Consider the following 16,294-nt stretch of genomic DNA (forward strand, 5'->3'; position numbering starts at 1 on the left):
TTAGGATACGCGCATCGGTAGGGAGGAGGCATCACGATTCTCCCTTCCCCCCGTCGGCCGGATTTCCCGCCTCGCGACCGCATTCTGAACGACAGATTTATAACCCGAAACAGAGGTTCCCAAGCCCTTCTGTGGCGACAGTTAAAACTACCGCCGACCTCACGACCCCGTGCATTAATGTAACTCGAGAGGGAGATGTGAAGACGGGGGGGAGGGAAGAGGGAGGGGGTAGAGACCGACCTTTATTGGGGGCCGCGACCCGATGCCCTTGAAGAGCATTCTGAATGTGACATCAGATGAGTAAATACGCGCACTGATCAATAGCGAACGCTTTTGGATTGGTGGAGTGGGGAGAGGGTGGAGAGTTAGGAGGAGTAGGCGTGAGGGGGGGGAGCCTCCTCAACGGACGGCAATAGAGACTTAACGGAGGGGGGGGGGGGAAGGAAGGGAAATGTGTGGAGTGGCGCTCATTGAAAAATCAATGCCATTGTTTGACAACCAGGGCCTTTTCATGTCATCTGTACCACGCACACCTATCCTCACATTGTGATTCTTCGAGTGACTAGGCCAGCGCATCGAGTGCAATTGGTGTTAAAAAAAATCGGAAAGTACACACAGATTTCGACAGGCTAAAATATAATTGGTAACTGACAAATACATGCGCTTCTGAAAATGATGCTCGTTAGTTGAACAGTGATTTCTTCCATGGAATACTTCAACAGTAAAATATTTAGCCCTTCCCCAAGAACACCGCATTCTAGAAAGTAAATAAAAACGCCAAACCGGTAAAGTATACGAAATACATTATTAAGAAGACCTTATTATCCATCTCGTATATCTTTATTTTATTAGTTTAATTGTTGTCAAGTTATGATTCAAATCAGTTTCCATTCTTTATTAACTTTTAATAAAATTATATTTTTTTAAATCAAAGTTTAATTAAACTGAAATTTTAAAAATCAAAACGAAAACATATATTGCATAAAACTCACAAATTTTCGACGGCTGGTTATCAATAAATTAGAAAATGAGTGTCTCCATCTGGTGGCAAGAATTTCACCTTCACTTAAAAGAGAAACTGGAAAAAAGTTAATAATCCTAAAAAAGTCAACTTTTTTAAAAGCTCATAACGCAAAAATGGTGAACTGTATCGGTGTTAAATTAACAACCATAGGGAGTTTTTTTTGCGAATGTAAACAAGACTGCTTCCAATTTTTTGTTTCATCTTTCGCGAAATACTCTCAAAAACTTCTTTGATTATCGGGAATAGCGACTTAAAAGAGGGCGACTGATAGTGTGTCAGGCTAATTCCATTGATGGCGACTGATTAATGAAATTTCCATTCTGAAAATGTCCAATTCCTTTTATTGATAGGCTAATTGCGTTCCGGTGTCTCTCCATTTGTCAATGAAACTCTTTATGCATAAATGCATATCATTAAGTGTACTCTCCTCCCCCGGAGGGCCGGAATTGGGGGAAGGGAGGGAAGCGGGTGGAGAGGAATGCGTACGTATTTTGACCCCTCGCAAGGGGCGGAGATGAATGCCCTCGTCGAGCGTGCCTTCGGCGCTTGGCACCTCGGCTTCACTCGGAGACGATTTATGCAAACTAACATCAATATTTGTTCCTATGACATGGAACCACACACAGGGAGACTCTGTAGGGATATGCTTCAGGAGCTGAAAGGGCACCAGCCAATAATTAAGCAATAGCAGGATGTGATGAATTAATTTTATGAGGTCAAAGAAAAACTGAACAGGCATACTACAACAAGGCCTGCATGAGACAAGTGTAAGAATACATAACAGCGGTTTAGTTCAATAATACTGCGATGGAAAAATGACTTGTTTTTGTATGTAACAGCTCGGGAGTCCAATCATTTAATTTTTTCTACTATTAGGATCAAATGCGATGACACATCCCTGTGCACCTCATCCAAATTCCTATAAAGAGTTCAAATATGAATTTCAAGACCCGAGAGGTTACTTCATTTTTCCATTAACCCAGGGACAGCTAGTTTCCTACCGTATTCACCTTTTTACAATTCAAGCATTCTTCCTGGTGAATTATCCAATTCCAAAATCCAACCTCTCTTCGATGATTCCTTATCCCTTATCATATATCTTAAATACGATCTAACTAATGTGATATCACACTTTTATTATTCCCTTACATTTACTTATCCACCGCTTAGGTAAATCGCGGTTCTCTAAGACAGAACTGTCATCCGATGGGACCTGGTGTCAGACACCATCCGCATATCTCAATATTTCTTTCACAGTGGCTTTTATTTCCATCGAAATCGGCGCCGGTTACGACCGCAATAGGTTAATTTCCCCGGACGCCACTAAGTACCAGCGTCAGGTGTGTTGACCTATTGCAGCGTTGACAGCTAAGGTCATCTTGCACAACTCTTCCATTCCCAAGGCGGGTTTTAGCGATAAGAAATTTCCTGCTGGTGAAATGATGGGAATTTGCAATATTAATTAATGTCGAGCGTACTCGAATAGGCATGCACAACCTACCTACCCTTCCTGATACCTCTCTGCAAACACGTCACGTGCATTCCCATTGTATGCCGAAACTCATTGAAATTGTAACACCTGCTCCAACACTGAATTCCGAAGGGGTTTTCGTAGAGCTCTTCTATTGTTAAAACAAATTTATTATTTCCTAAAAAGTAACGTGGAATAGTAAAAAGTCTGACTTAAAACGTATAATGAGCGCTTTCCCCAAAATTAAATCCAAAAGATAGGAAATGATAAGGTTCTTCGCCTATAGTATACAATCAATTGAGTTTTACTAAGTGACGTCTAAACGATGAATTACTTTAATTGCTAGTTCACCTGTATGACTTATCTGCCAGTTCTATTTTTTAAGTTCTATTAGTAAGCTTAAAACGTGCGGATACTGGGAGTTTGGTGCGAATTAACCCCCACGTAACACCAAAGCGTTGGCTGGCATCTTACAAGATGCCCAAGGGCAGTGGAAAGATTTTAAGGAGACCCTCGGGGTGCTCTCAAATAGCGAGATGCAGCAATGAATCTACTCGTATATCATCGTAGATGAAACATCGGACACTATGTGACGACAGGTACACATACGACTTACTGGAACCATAATTACTGTGCTATATACGTGACAGAAATCAACAAAATTATGGTTAATTGGGGCAAAACATATATTCAAGCAGTCGTTCACATTTTCCGACCATTAAAAACCCCATTTCTGTGATTCTAACAACTTAATTTTTCAATTACAGATATTGTAGCAAATAAATGAAGGACAGAAAATGACCTGACGTTTTTTTCCCACGAGATAGATAATCTAGATGCGTTCTCCGATTACTGTGTCCCCACGTGCTGAGTCCATACCTCCATCTATTTACACCAACGATGAACAGGATGCACAAGAGACATCTGCGACCTTGCCAAAGGAAAATTATATTCATTGCAAAAATTATTTCAGGAATGTGAATTAATTAATACATTAATATACACATAATAAAGGAACTAAGAAACAGTTGTTGACATTTTACATTGAACTGAAAAAAGTATTAGAAGTATCGGCAAATATCGAAATAAGATGACATTTCAAATAAAGTTTTATTTAAGAAAAATTAACCTTGGCGGTCGGGGGAAGCTTAATAAAAGGTTGAGCACCACAGTCTTAGAATAGAGGTCAGGGATTACTTTTAAAATTTAGCCATAACTCAGCCCTAAACAAATTACACTATTGTGTCAGCAATACGTATTGATACTTTCAAATAAAAGAATCACATGGAAACGCCTGATTATCGTCGGTCCCAGCGACCCTGGCGTGCATGGTGATGGGGAGAGAATTCCTCGAAGCAGAAAGATGGGGAGGGTGTGGTGCGCGGAGGGGCACGAACGACATCAAGGAAGCGGACGAAGTGTACGAAGGGGGTTGAGCGGGAAGGGGAAGTGAGGACGGGATGAACGAACGAGTAGGCATGCAGCGGTCCGGCCAGCCACGCGCTCTGCTGTATCACGTGTCCTTTCCAATATTGCGGATACTGTACAGCTGAGGGGCGGGGGGGAAGGTTTGGCCCGCAATGGCGCAACAGAGGCGGTTGAGGACAGCCGTGGTGGCCTGGTCAAGGCGGGAGCCACAACCTGGTGCCGCCGTCGGCCGGCCGCTCACACGGGGGAGTCGCATACAATCGATAGGCGGCAAATGGCAGCGGCGAGCCGAGGGTGGACGAGTGCGAGGGTGAGAGAGAAGGGGGCGAGGGGAGAGACGAAGGCAGCTGGTGACGAAAGCGATTCCCTCGAAACGAATAGGCGAATTTGGCGCACTTTGAGGGATGTTTTGAGGCACTACCAAGCTGAAGAGTTCACCCATTGATGTTATTAAGAGATCAGAGTAGCGTTGTCCGACCGCGCTAGGGGAGGAAAGTATTCTGGGTCGAAGGTTCTGGTGTACAATCATTCCCTGCCACACACCATAGTGGTGGCTTCCAGTGCACTATGTATTAATAAAAATACCAAATGACAACATGCAACACAGGAATCGCAGGGGCTGATGGAAAATCCCTGGGACCAACAATCAGATCAGGAGAGGAGTGTATGCCCAGGCCAGTGTTTTCCGAAGAGAGGAACGCGAGACGGTCCTGGAGGGGTAAGGTCACTGAACAAATAAATATCGCACGTAGATTGAGTTAAAACCGTGAATGCCATAGGTGAAAGACTGATTCATGGAAAGCGCTTCCCCTGAACGCAGATTTTTTTGCGAAGAAAAATGGCGAGAAGGGAATTCGAACCCGTTACACCACAGTTCCCGAACGGAATACCCAACCTAGCTACTTTCACACGGTGGCTCGGTTATAAATTCGAAAATTGGAAGGGATCGGGTATATAAGTTCCAGTCTTTTTCCCTCTTCAGCGACGGAACGAGCTCCGCTGGGTCAAGCTGAAAATTTGGAAAATCCCTGAGGTGAATTCACACGGAATGAACGCAAAATTCATGTTTGTTCAGGGATACTAGAGTCATTTTAGTCTTTGCCTCCACGGGAACAAGATTAAAACGTTAAATGAACTCAGAAAATCTAAAAGCAACCGATTTGGCGCCAAGAGAGCAGAATAGAATTGCGAATACACCCCAGTCAAACATATATCGTATAATAAGATAAGTGGAGTAGGCGAAATAGCGCGGACTTGGTCACTTAAGTTTCCACAAACAATCAAACAGGATCAAATTTAATTCAGCATCGCCAATATTGAGCGGGACACCGCTGGCGTTGGCAAAACGTCAGTAATTCTAAGGTTTGAATTGGAATTATTAATTCGAACAGTGCATTCGCGTGTCATCAAACCGAGCCAGTTGCTCCATAGCCAAGGTTTGGGCCACTTCTACATGCATTCGTCCAGAGCTGAGTACGTCATCAAACGTCACCGCCATCACCGATCGTGACGAGGGTAGTATGACCTCGCATCACCCCCAAAAATATCCTCATAACCAAGGACGACTGGGCACCGGCACACCTGAACGTTTGATTCACATGCCCAAGCATTGGAAGCCATAACATTAAATCGTCATGTAGAACAATCAATTACCCTGAGGCACCAATCAAAAAAGTAATTCAATTAAAAAAAATATTAAAGCAAGCCTAAGCTGTTTTGCTGTAAAACGATTCATTACTCCGCCCCGCGCAATTATTTTAATTCTACAGGGATTAACCTTTGTCAAAGACTAATTAACAAACCTCAGCACCAGCAAACATTAGAGGTTAAAGTTTAGATATAACATTTATCAGAAACATTTACCAGAAACGGAAAGACATTTATAAGATACGTAATTACAACGAAATGAATTCGTTGTAATTACGTAGCTTATCTTTTGAATGCTTGATGGTATCACTCCACTTCCATTCCGTATATTTTCTGAATGGCGCTAAAGGGGTTAATCTAGCAAAACGTGTTCCTCGGCAGTGACGAACTTCATACGCCCGGGAAGAATTATTCAAGTTTTGGGACGATCCGCAGTTGAGGCCAACCGCTTCACTTCGAGAGCGCACGTCTTTTGAAACCACTTGAATATTTCAGAGCGGCCCATTACGGCCTAATCTCATTCCCTCGCTCTACTGGAATGCATAATCCATCTTCATCCGTATCACAGCGGTTGACACTTTCGCCCAACTACGTACATTCCTTTGAGAAAGGTTTCGACGGGCGCGGGCAATAGGTTTTCGCGAGCACTCCTTCGGCGATGAGAAGTTAAACATCATTAACCTAATTTTTCGCTTCCTTTGTAGGAAGCAAAAGGGAGACATTAAACATTCGTGCTAATACCCTTTCTTGCTGGGGTCTCTCCCCCCGGGCACTTAATAACCCTGGAGCGATATCTTTTGAGATATTTCAGCCGGAGGGAAAGGCAAGCAGATCTGTCGGTTCAAAGCAGAATCAACACTAATTAATAAAAAAATCGATGGATGCTGACACGACTTCGTGAAATTTCGTGGCCTTCGTGCCTCGCTGAGCAAACGAAAACACACAAAGATTGACTTCACTGGGAAATGCAAAATTCAACAGAAAAAGGATGAGCATCTATGCAAACTATTTATATCTATTCGCCTTTGCACTTCCATCTACATCTTCTCATCAAATCGTGTTCGTATTTGCGCGAAATTCGCACAATAAATACCGTTAAAAAGTGTATCACTTATGGAAGGCTAAGTCTTTATCTTAATTAAATCATTAAACAAATATTTCCGCCCATCATTTCATCAGAGAGTCAAACAGTTACATAACCTCCTTCGGTTATCAAAGACAAGATTATATTTTCCAAGGTTTTCCGTCGGAAAATAGAAAAAAAAACTTTATTTTATAAACCGAAATAGCCCCAGGAAATTCTCAGAGGACGGCCATGACGTCTCTGAAACCATAATATTCAGCGATAGATTTTTTACATGGGATAAGACTCGCATCTCTTGTCAGCAGAATAACCATGAGCGTCCAAACCCTTTCGACGGGAAGGAATATCCCAACGCGGGCGGGCAAGTGACAGTTAGTCGGCTGCCTGGGACTGGAGTTATTTCATAATCGAGTGGCCGGACAAATTGGTCTCGCTTTCGTCGGGCAGGTGGAGGCGGCGCCCGCCAGCCCAGCGTCTGCGCCTCTCCTCCAGACCCCGGAAGGGGAGGAACAACGAAACTCGAGGAGAGGGCTGGGAAGGAAGTTGTGGGGCCAGGACAGGGAAGAGAGGCTTGACGTACGAGAGACGAGACTCGAGGGCAAGACTGTCGGCCTAATCTAATTCCTATCCACCCCCTCTCTTTATCCTTGGCTAATGAGACCCACGAAACACCATTAATGGGGGGGATTCGAGACCCTCGAGGCCAGCGAGAGCGCCCCTTTCAAGAGAGAAGCTGGAACGCACAGAGTTCCAGTCTATACCGCTGGTGTGCAAGCAGTTGACAAGATCGCACAAACCGAGTTCGCACGAAGTGAAAGCATTATTTCAATACTGCCTAGTACATCAGTCTTGTGAAAGGCATTTCACATTTCAACTGTTTCGGACGACGTCCTTTTCGGGTTCAGTTGAAACCACGCGAATCTTGAACGCTACATTGCCCGATCAAAACTTTAATGCCAACCAAAGTCGTTTAATCACAACTTCTCATTAAGATTATTCATGGAGGGGGGACTCATTCATTTAGGTGAGACTTCCCGGAACCCATAACCAATAGTCGCTGTTTATTTAAAACGCTCCGGGGAACACATTTTGTAAAACTTTCACAAAATAAGCGCGCCACTGAAAAATGATAGTTAAGAATTACGTGCATAATGAGATTACAAGCTTACAAATATTTAATACGTTAATTATTCATCGAGGAAACGATACTTAGAGCTACCGATTAACAGCGATATCCGCATGGAGGAAAATTGGAAAAAATACATGAAATTCATAAGGAAAATTTGTGATAGCAGTTCTACCATTTCTTTGGGGGAATTTTTCAATGAATAATACATTGAATTATAGGACAGGACGACATACATGTAAACCGTAAAAATTCCGTTAAATTTGTTCCTACGAGTTCAGTTGGATTTATAACAAAGCATTCCTTTAAATCACACAACAAGACTGCTGTACTAGGCAGTGTTGAAATAATAATTGGTTGAACGTACAGCATCTGCACGCAAAATTCTGTGAATTAATCCTATTCTTCCCTATACACTATATTCAAAGAGCAATAAAAAGGGAGCGATTCAACTTGCAAACGTATTTTTTTCAGAATTCAAATAATTCATTGTCTCATTCTCACAAATTTGAAAAATCGCAACGCTTCAAATCAAAATGAGACAAATTGGGACTTGTATTCAAACGAAATAATTCGGAGTAAAATATTTTTAAACGGTTTACGGCGGGCGTGAGGTATCCTGATCCAAGTTGGGTCTAACTTCACTTTCGGTAACATCCGTGTTTCTTGAAGCACGTAGATTTCTGGTCATCCAAAAACGGCTACAAACTTGGGCAATATTCCTCATTGGGTAAACAGCAAATGAAAACAACTATGTAGTCCAGCACAAAGACCAGTTTTTATAAAAAAAAACCTAGCAAAATATTACCAAGCTATCCAATGAGGTGGGAGAAAGTGAAGATTTCAATACTTGCAATGCAAGGCGCCCCGCAGGTTTAAACTAAAAGAGCCCGGAGCACTCACGAACTCGACTGCCTGCACCTGTCAACGACACGCAGCTTGGTTGGGTCACACAAAAACATTCCTGAACCTCAGCTGTCTCGAATACCATGCGAAAACACCCTGCTTGTAAGAGTCTGGTGTGATTGGCTCTTTGTTTTTTTGTTATTTAATCCAGTAAATAAACAATTTATTAAGCAGTAACTTAATATCTGAATTCAAAGATCGGGAAAACACCGAAGAGAGCCATCAATGACTCCTCAAGACCACCGCATCACCGTGCGAGGAGAATTCACGCGCTTTAAAACACCCGATCGAAGCAGTATGGTACTTGAAATAAGTTAACCGTTGCGGTGCACTCGCCGGCATTCCGCGACCCAAAGACTATCGCAGACCCCTTGGCCTTTCGCTGACTAATGAAACCGGTTCCAATACCAAAGCGAGGGAGAGAAAGAGACCCCAGTCCGCGAGGGCAGGAAGGGAAACGGACGGGGAGGAGAGTGCGCTTCTTATAGGTTACGCCTGCAGAATAAGAAGTGTGCGGGGGAGGAGGGGGCTAGGGAAGCGGTCGGGCGGAAGGGAGACGGGGGGGGGGGGGAAGAGAGAGACGCAAGAGGTTGGAATGGGGAGAATATCCACCCCACCCTCCCCCGGCCACTACCCGTTATCATCCCACCCCCACTCGAAATCTCTCTCTCTTCCCCCCCTTCACCAACACGCCCACTCCACCCAATCCTCCCTTCGCAGAGTTGCCAAACCAATTTCGAGCATGCCGCTAAATTCACCCCGGAGGAGGAGAGAGGGAAACGAGACTGTGGCACGGGACGCCTCGCCTTCGCCAAGGGATCGCGTCGTCGCTCCGCTGAAGGAACTACGGCCGACTCGCTCTGGGAAGGGAAACCGCTGCGGATGGACGCCGAACGTGCAAGAAGCCAACAAACTAAAACCTTGTGGGGGGGGGGGTGCCATGGAGTGTATTTTTTTGAAAACTCTTAAAAAAACGCTATTCCGTTTCACGATGAGTCACAGTTTTCATCGCCGAAATAACAAATTACCCATGATTAATAAAAAACATGATCTTCAATAATTTAACCTTCGCTCCGTGAGTGATTCCCAGCTTAACTCCTTCAATCATTTTGATTCACTATTTAGTTTATCATGAGAATGTTTTACAAATCTAGCTCCTCTAAGTTAGCATGGCTAAGGGAATGAAATAGACGCACTAAGGGGTTTAAGGATATTTTGTGTCATACTAGTATTAGTCAAGGCTTAAGGGTACAGGTGTGTAGTGTGGGGGTGCATCAAAAAATTACCCTATGCCTAGGTGGACTAACCTCCATAAATATGGGAAAAATATTGAAGCAATATAAATAAAGAGAGAGTATTCATTTAATAAGAAAAGCTCGATAAAAATCTCATGTGCGTAAAGACGCAAGGATACAAAAGACCATGCAAAAATTTTCTCTCGCCCATCTCTCCACCCACAGATTACTTCCTCATTATTCACCGCCATTTTTGAAAGCCGTGCGAAAATTTGATGACCGAGAGTCGATAACGGAAATACGCAACTTGGGATGGCGATCCAAAATAATGTACTCATTAGCATATCCGGTCCGGAGCACGATCCAAGCTGTAGAAAAGTTCTCACTGAAAAAGGAAGACGCAAGGCACCACAGGGAAGGCCACGTAACAGTGCATAATTGCCGATGGCCAAAAAATGCCAAGTCATCAGCTATCCCGTCCCTTTCAATGGTTGTATTACCGGTGTTTCCGCCTGAAGCCCTACGTAGCTTTTTCCACAAGAATGTGGTGAAAAAAATAGCGATATCCTTCCTGAGCTCCGCCAAAACCAATATAGTTTGTGGCCAACAAATAGAAGGATGACTGAAAAATGGGAAAAGAGCCACAAACCAAAATGTACCCATCACATTTTCATCAAATTACTGTTTCTCAACAACCTAAATTTTACTCGCCATCCATTCGTGAGAATATTCGTATACGTATAATTGACACGGGAAGTAAACAAAACGCAAGTTGTCTTAAAGAATTTCATTTCCACCAAACCTGCTCATTGTAAAAAAAACATCGCCTTGAGAATAAACAATGCCTATAAATGATTGGTGGCATGTAGTCACCTGAACTCGAAAACAATAAACAATGACAGTCGAAATAATAAATAATAAAATCGACGACCGCGAGATTCTAAATATATATCTAAGAACACCATCCAGTGGTATGAACTTGGGATGGCCCCTGTAACATTCCAAACATTTAGTCGCCGTGACGCAAAGATGTAGACTCCAGTGCGGGCACATTCCAGCATCCTCTATAGACTCCTCCCTCGCATACTTGAGCCTCACCCAAGAGTGGCTTTGTCAGGTTTTGATAAAGTACCGGATTTTTAAGATTCCAAGACTTTCCTGCGCGTTAATTCGAGATTACTATACGACATGTTTTTTTTCTATTTCTACATGGCAACCTGCAATCCACCGCTAGGGTGTGCGGCAGGGGGTGATTACACACCAGGAATGCTTCAACAAAAAGTAAGTTTTTCTTAATTGTTAGTAACAATATATTTATGCAACATTTTTCAAATGATCAATAAGTAAGAGATGGCTGAATGGAAATTACTAATTCACCAATGATATAAGTGGTCGGGGAGGCATATTAGACTCCACTAATTGAAAGACATTAGGAAATATTTTTATGAACACATTTACCCACAATTACCCGACAGAGACATCTGTTCTAAGACTCTATCCCACGTTCGCAAGGGAACATTACGTACAGCTTCAGTATCTCACAACAGTGAAGCCATTTGCAAAATATCCTACACCACGACGCCTTTTTCCAGCAACCTAAAACCTATCAGGCAATTAACTGTTTGGAATAATCACATCAATGGTGCACATTTTCAACTAATTAACCCTCCAGGTCTCCGAAACTAAGACGATTTTCACCCACTACTCAAACATTAAACATTTTCCTAGTTATTATTTTGTATTCACAGGGCTTTCCTCAATAAAAATAGGATGAGAGAAAACAAAATGCAACCAAGACATATCTATTACCTTCGAACTTCTAAGGGGAAAACAGTTCAAATGTTCAATGGTATTTCATTCCCTCCACCAGCATGTTTTTCACACGGCATCGAGCGCGTTCGAAATAATGCCTTTTTTCGATAATTCTGCATCATGCGCATCCGGCAAGTCCCTCTCCTCAAACGAAAAATCACAACCTAGGTTCAAGGTGGGTTTCGCACGCTCACGTCAATCGACTCGAAGAGGGTGAGTGAGCTTGAGCGCTTCACCTGCCAATTGAGCTCGGCCAAGTCTCAAACGGTAGGGTCCCGTAAACCCCAAAGGTCGTCGAAGATTTGACGGTAATTTCGCGTGAAAGGAAACCCCAAAGAAATTTTCCTCTGAATGCCATCTTCGATACTGCAGTAAAAGGGCAGATCGTTATAGGTGACATTTATATTTTTTTGGGGCGTTAGGGCACAGAAGTCACGTTACATTACGCATTCTCGTTTTTATTTCATCAAATCCCATAACCTACTTTGGGAGCATACAGAGAGAAGACTCCTCGTCGTATCCGTCAAATGATAGAAATGTCGGATTCTTGAATACTCAGATAAAAATAAACCGTCACGACTACAAAAACCGAAGGTCGATCCGATAGGCGAGGGTAGAGTTCACCCTCTACTAATATAAACTCTCTACCGTGCGTGTGATAATTACACATTCTGGGCATGGAGGGGACCGGGGGGGGGGGGGGGTTGTTCAAGCTCCTCTTTCGTGCCCGAGAGTTCAAGTGCCCAGAAATCCACACTACTTGGTTCAGCTAGCAACACCCCGAGGTATCAACTGAACTTAAAAAACCCTTAACCCTGGCCGGGGGAAAGAGGGCGACGCTTTTAACGGTTTTTGTATCCTGCAGCTCTAAAAAAATACAAGTGAATTGACATCTTCAATGAGGAAAGGCCTCATTTTTCTGAAATGAATAAGACCAACTGAAATTAGGCTAATACGGGAATTCTGTTACTGACCGCTCACCACCAAATGGACGTTAGCGACGCATTTATTGATCAAACAAAGAACCCCCAAAGGAAGGAAACTTCTGACTGAGAAGCTATCAAGGGACAATTAATTCATTTTCCATACATAACTCTCACGATCTCCACGCTCAGCTTAAAATTTAAATATATACTCTCTTTTCGAGTGATGATCAATGCTTATTCTTTTCGCTGGATACGAGAATATCCCTTACAGGATATCTTTACAAAATAAGACGAAGTATTCGGTGTTCAAATATTACCTTTTATCAACATGCATTTCGTGTTATGTATGTAACCAATCAAAATAATTATATATAATATCCTTTTATAAATAAATAAATATATATATATATACATATAATTATTATTAATGTAGGTAATCTACATCCATTGACAAAAAGGGGAGCAAAAATAAGTACTGCAAATACAAATTCCTTTTAAACAGCCTCGTCTAAATAAAATTTAATGAGGAGTTTGTGAGTACTGCTTTTCCAACCTTTCATGAAGTAATTCCAGAAAGTTTAAGTCGAAAAGAGCTTCGCTCCAAAGACAAAAGACTAGCCTGGGAACATTCGGGATTGCCGCCGCAACCTATGATGCATCAGAGTGATGATTTGTTTCCTACCCGACCACAAATATTTCCCACTTTAACGAAGGTAATTTTGAAACCTCTACAGATAAAATACATCGAGTCAACCTCTCCATAGTATCCTCCATGAGTTCACCCGTTCCGCGATGACTCAAATGCTCGTACCGCTTACAATGCGGCAGAGAACGCAGAGCACAGTTACACCGTCGCCGCAGAAACGCCGCACAACATTTTCCCCCAGCATGCACCGCGAATGAAAGAAACGTCACTGCTCCCAGAGAAACAGCATAGGCGCAAAAATTACACGGTGGAATTGGTAACCCTGCCCGTCTCTCTCCAGCCAGGGTCAACTTTCCATTCTTAAGGATCCCTCCTCAGATGGGTCGATAGTTCACAACCATTTCACCCGTATCCACAGCGACGACCTTATAAAAGCGAGGGGAGGAAAATCGAATTTTCGGTCGTAAACACTGGAGTCATTGGCGCCCCACGGCTGCGTCGTCGGAACAGGGGAGGCAAGGCGGTTGAAAGAGGGGGGAAGACGGGGGTCTTCGGGGGGTGAAGGGGATAGAGAAGGGGGAACGGGAAGTGCATCCACTCCTCACGAAACACTGGCCTGAGACTCGAGATGGGGTGAGAGGGATGAGATTAGGCAAGGGGGGGGAGAAGGGACATGACGAAAGGAAAGGGGGAGAGTGAGCAAACACTGCAGGGACGGGTGCGCCGAGAGGGATGTTCCGGGAGTGAAGGGCTCAAGTGCTGGTTGTCTTTCGCCTGCGTTCCACGGAGGGCGATCATTACTCGTTCCGTCGACTGAAGAGAGAGGGAGAGAGAGCGAAAACAGCCCACTCTTTGTCAACTGAATAAATCTCATTGCTGCTTGAATGCAACTCACTTCCTTCCGACTAATGGACGACGGGGAATAAACATTTCTCGACGGTTCGATAAAAGAGAGAAAGCACGCCAAAGCTACTGGATTCCTAAACACCAATCATTACTCCATTGGCTAATGACCTATCCCCCCTGCCAAACGCCCATGTGGCGGCCTGTAGGCTTCTGGTTTTGTATGTACTACAAAATGCTGCAGGCAAGGGCAGGAATAAATTATCCGACCGTTTATCAACGCCTGAATACCACCAAGCTCCATAAATAAGTTAAATTCTGAATCTAAGAGTCTCATTGATGGTGGTTTTCAGGAGTTAATATCCCCATTTCCAGGACTTAAAACTTAAAACCTGAAGGCGCCCGTACACCCATCATCTCATTACATACACCAAAGAATATGTCCAGTTGGATCAGTCTTTACCCTCAATTTTTAGGATAGAGTTCGCGATGTCTTCTGGCGTGGCTTACCTGATTGATGTTAATCGCCCTCAGGTGACGATATAATATCATACTTAAGTGCACAGTGGAATATTAACAACTGGGTTCCAATGAAGCGAGAAAATATAAATGCCACGACGGGTTAATTTAGGACGGTAATATGACATTCGGCAAGAAGAGAGACAAGCCCTTCGGATGGGAGAGTAAATAAACGCATTTTGTCATAAAACTTTACGTAATGACATATTGTAACATCAAAACAGCAGTGGACAATTTAGCAAGGTAAGTTATGGGTTGCCTGCAATTTCACACCGAAGGCACATACGACGCAAGTGCATTAATATGGACCTGGCCTGGACTACATGTGATCGTCCTGTAACAAAGAAAATGAAAAAAGTTCTTCAGTAGCGACTCATAACTCGAAGAAAGCACAACATATCTGAAGAAGTTTTTCAGCGCGTGACCATTTACCATAATCTCGTTGAGTGACGTAATTACCGAAGCATAGTTTTCGGCTGCAAAAGGATGACTGCTAAAATTATATGTTAACATAAAATTTACACAATAAAGAGACTGCAAAGAACATTACCGACTACGTGATGCGATCAGAATGGGGAAGACAGGGAGATTTTTCTGCTCCAAGCAGAATACGTACTTTACATTGAAACTACAGCACCAAAACACTATGCAGCTAATTTTGTTATTGTTCGAGGGTTTAATATATATATATATATGCACAAGAAAACCAATCCAAAAAATTATTATATTTTATCCTTTTTCTGTCCGGAAATAAATACGTCCTGATATTACGACCCAATGCATTATTATCCAATAAAGCTGTATCCGTCGGGATTTTGCAGGCATCGGCACCTGAATGGATGTGCTGCATCGCGATACACATGACACGACAGCCACTATACAGAAACATTCTAATGAAGAGAGGGAGTGGTGCTCTAATGCACCAATAGTTCTAAGCACGGAAGTCGATCATAGAATGTATCAACTGGTCCATCAGTGTGAGTGTTGCTGCATACAACGTCAATGGTAACTGCATTGGCACTGATGATTCACCTTAATTTAGGTTTTTACTTAATATTTCATAAGAGTTCCCCTACATATCAAGTTGCAATGCCTTAGCGACGGAATCCGTTCTTTACATGGTAACGAGTTATCAGCCGTCAAGATAAAATCAAAGAATACCAATTTTTTCCTTACTGGCGATTAAGTAAAATAAAACAGTGACCAATGAAGATACTTTCGGGTTGAGAAATGCTTCCAAAATACGAACTTGATTATTTCCAAGCCAGCAGGAAAATAAATCGTGGAGAACTGTTTAGTGTGGAGGCTTCCGAAGGGTTTTCACTGCCCTAGCATAAATCAAACGTGGGCCAACCCCTGTGGCCCAAGTGGAAAAACCCGCGCCGTCCATAGGACGGTATCCCATATTTTTGGAATGGTCTGAGCAAAATTTTATAGTGAACCCACTCGAAACACACGACCTTAGGAAAGGGCTCGCGTTCCCTCCGACAGGAGAGGGGGGAGAATGGATGGGGGACGGGGAGCGAGGCTGCCTCAGGGGGGCGGTTTTGGGGAAGGGGGAGCGGAGGGAGGGCTAGCTGGCCCTCCTATCAAAATAACATCGGCAGTCGCAACTGCGGAGCGACAA

The 16,294-nt window shown here is 43.3% G+C and overlaps 1 protein-coding gene across 9 annotated transcripts in view; it reads right to left on the bottom strand.

Moving 5' to 3' along the window:
* The window catches only part of beta-Spec (spectrin beta chain), a 237,795-nt gene that overhangs the window by 141,169 nt on the left and 80,332 nt on the right, over window positions 1-16,294 (bottom strand). The window lies entirely within an intron of this gene.

Source organism: Hetaerina americana, unplaced genomic scaffold (genome assembly GCF_022747635.1).
Source record: "Hetaerina americana unplaced genomic scaffold, ioHetAmer1.1.p SCAF_2, whole genome shotgun sequence".
Lineage (NCBI taxonomy): Eukaryota > Metazoa > Arthropoda > Insecta > Odonata > Calopterygidae > Hetaerina > Hetaerina americana.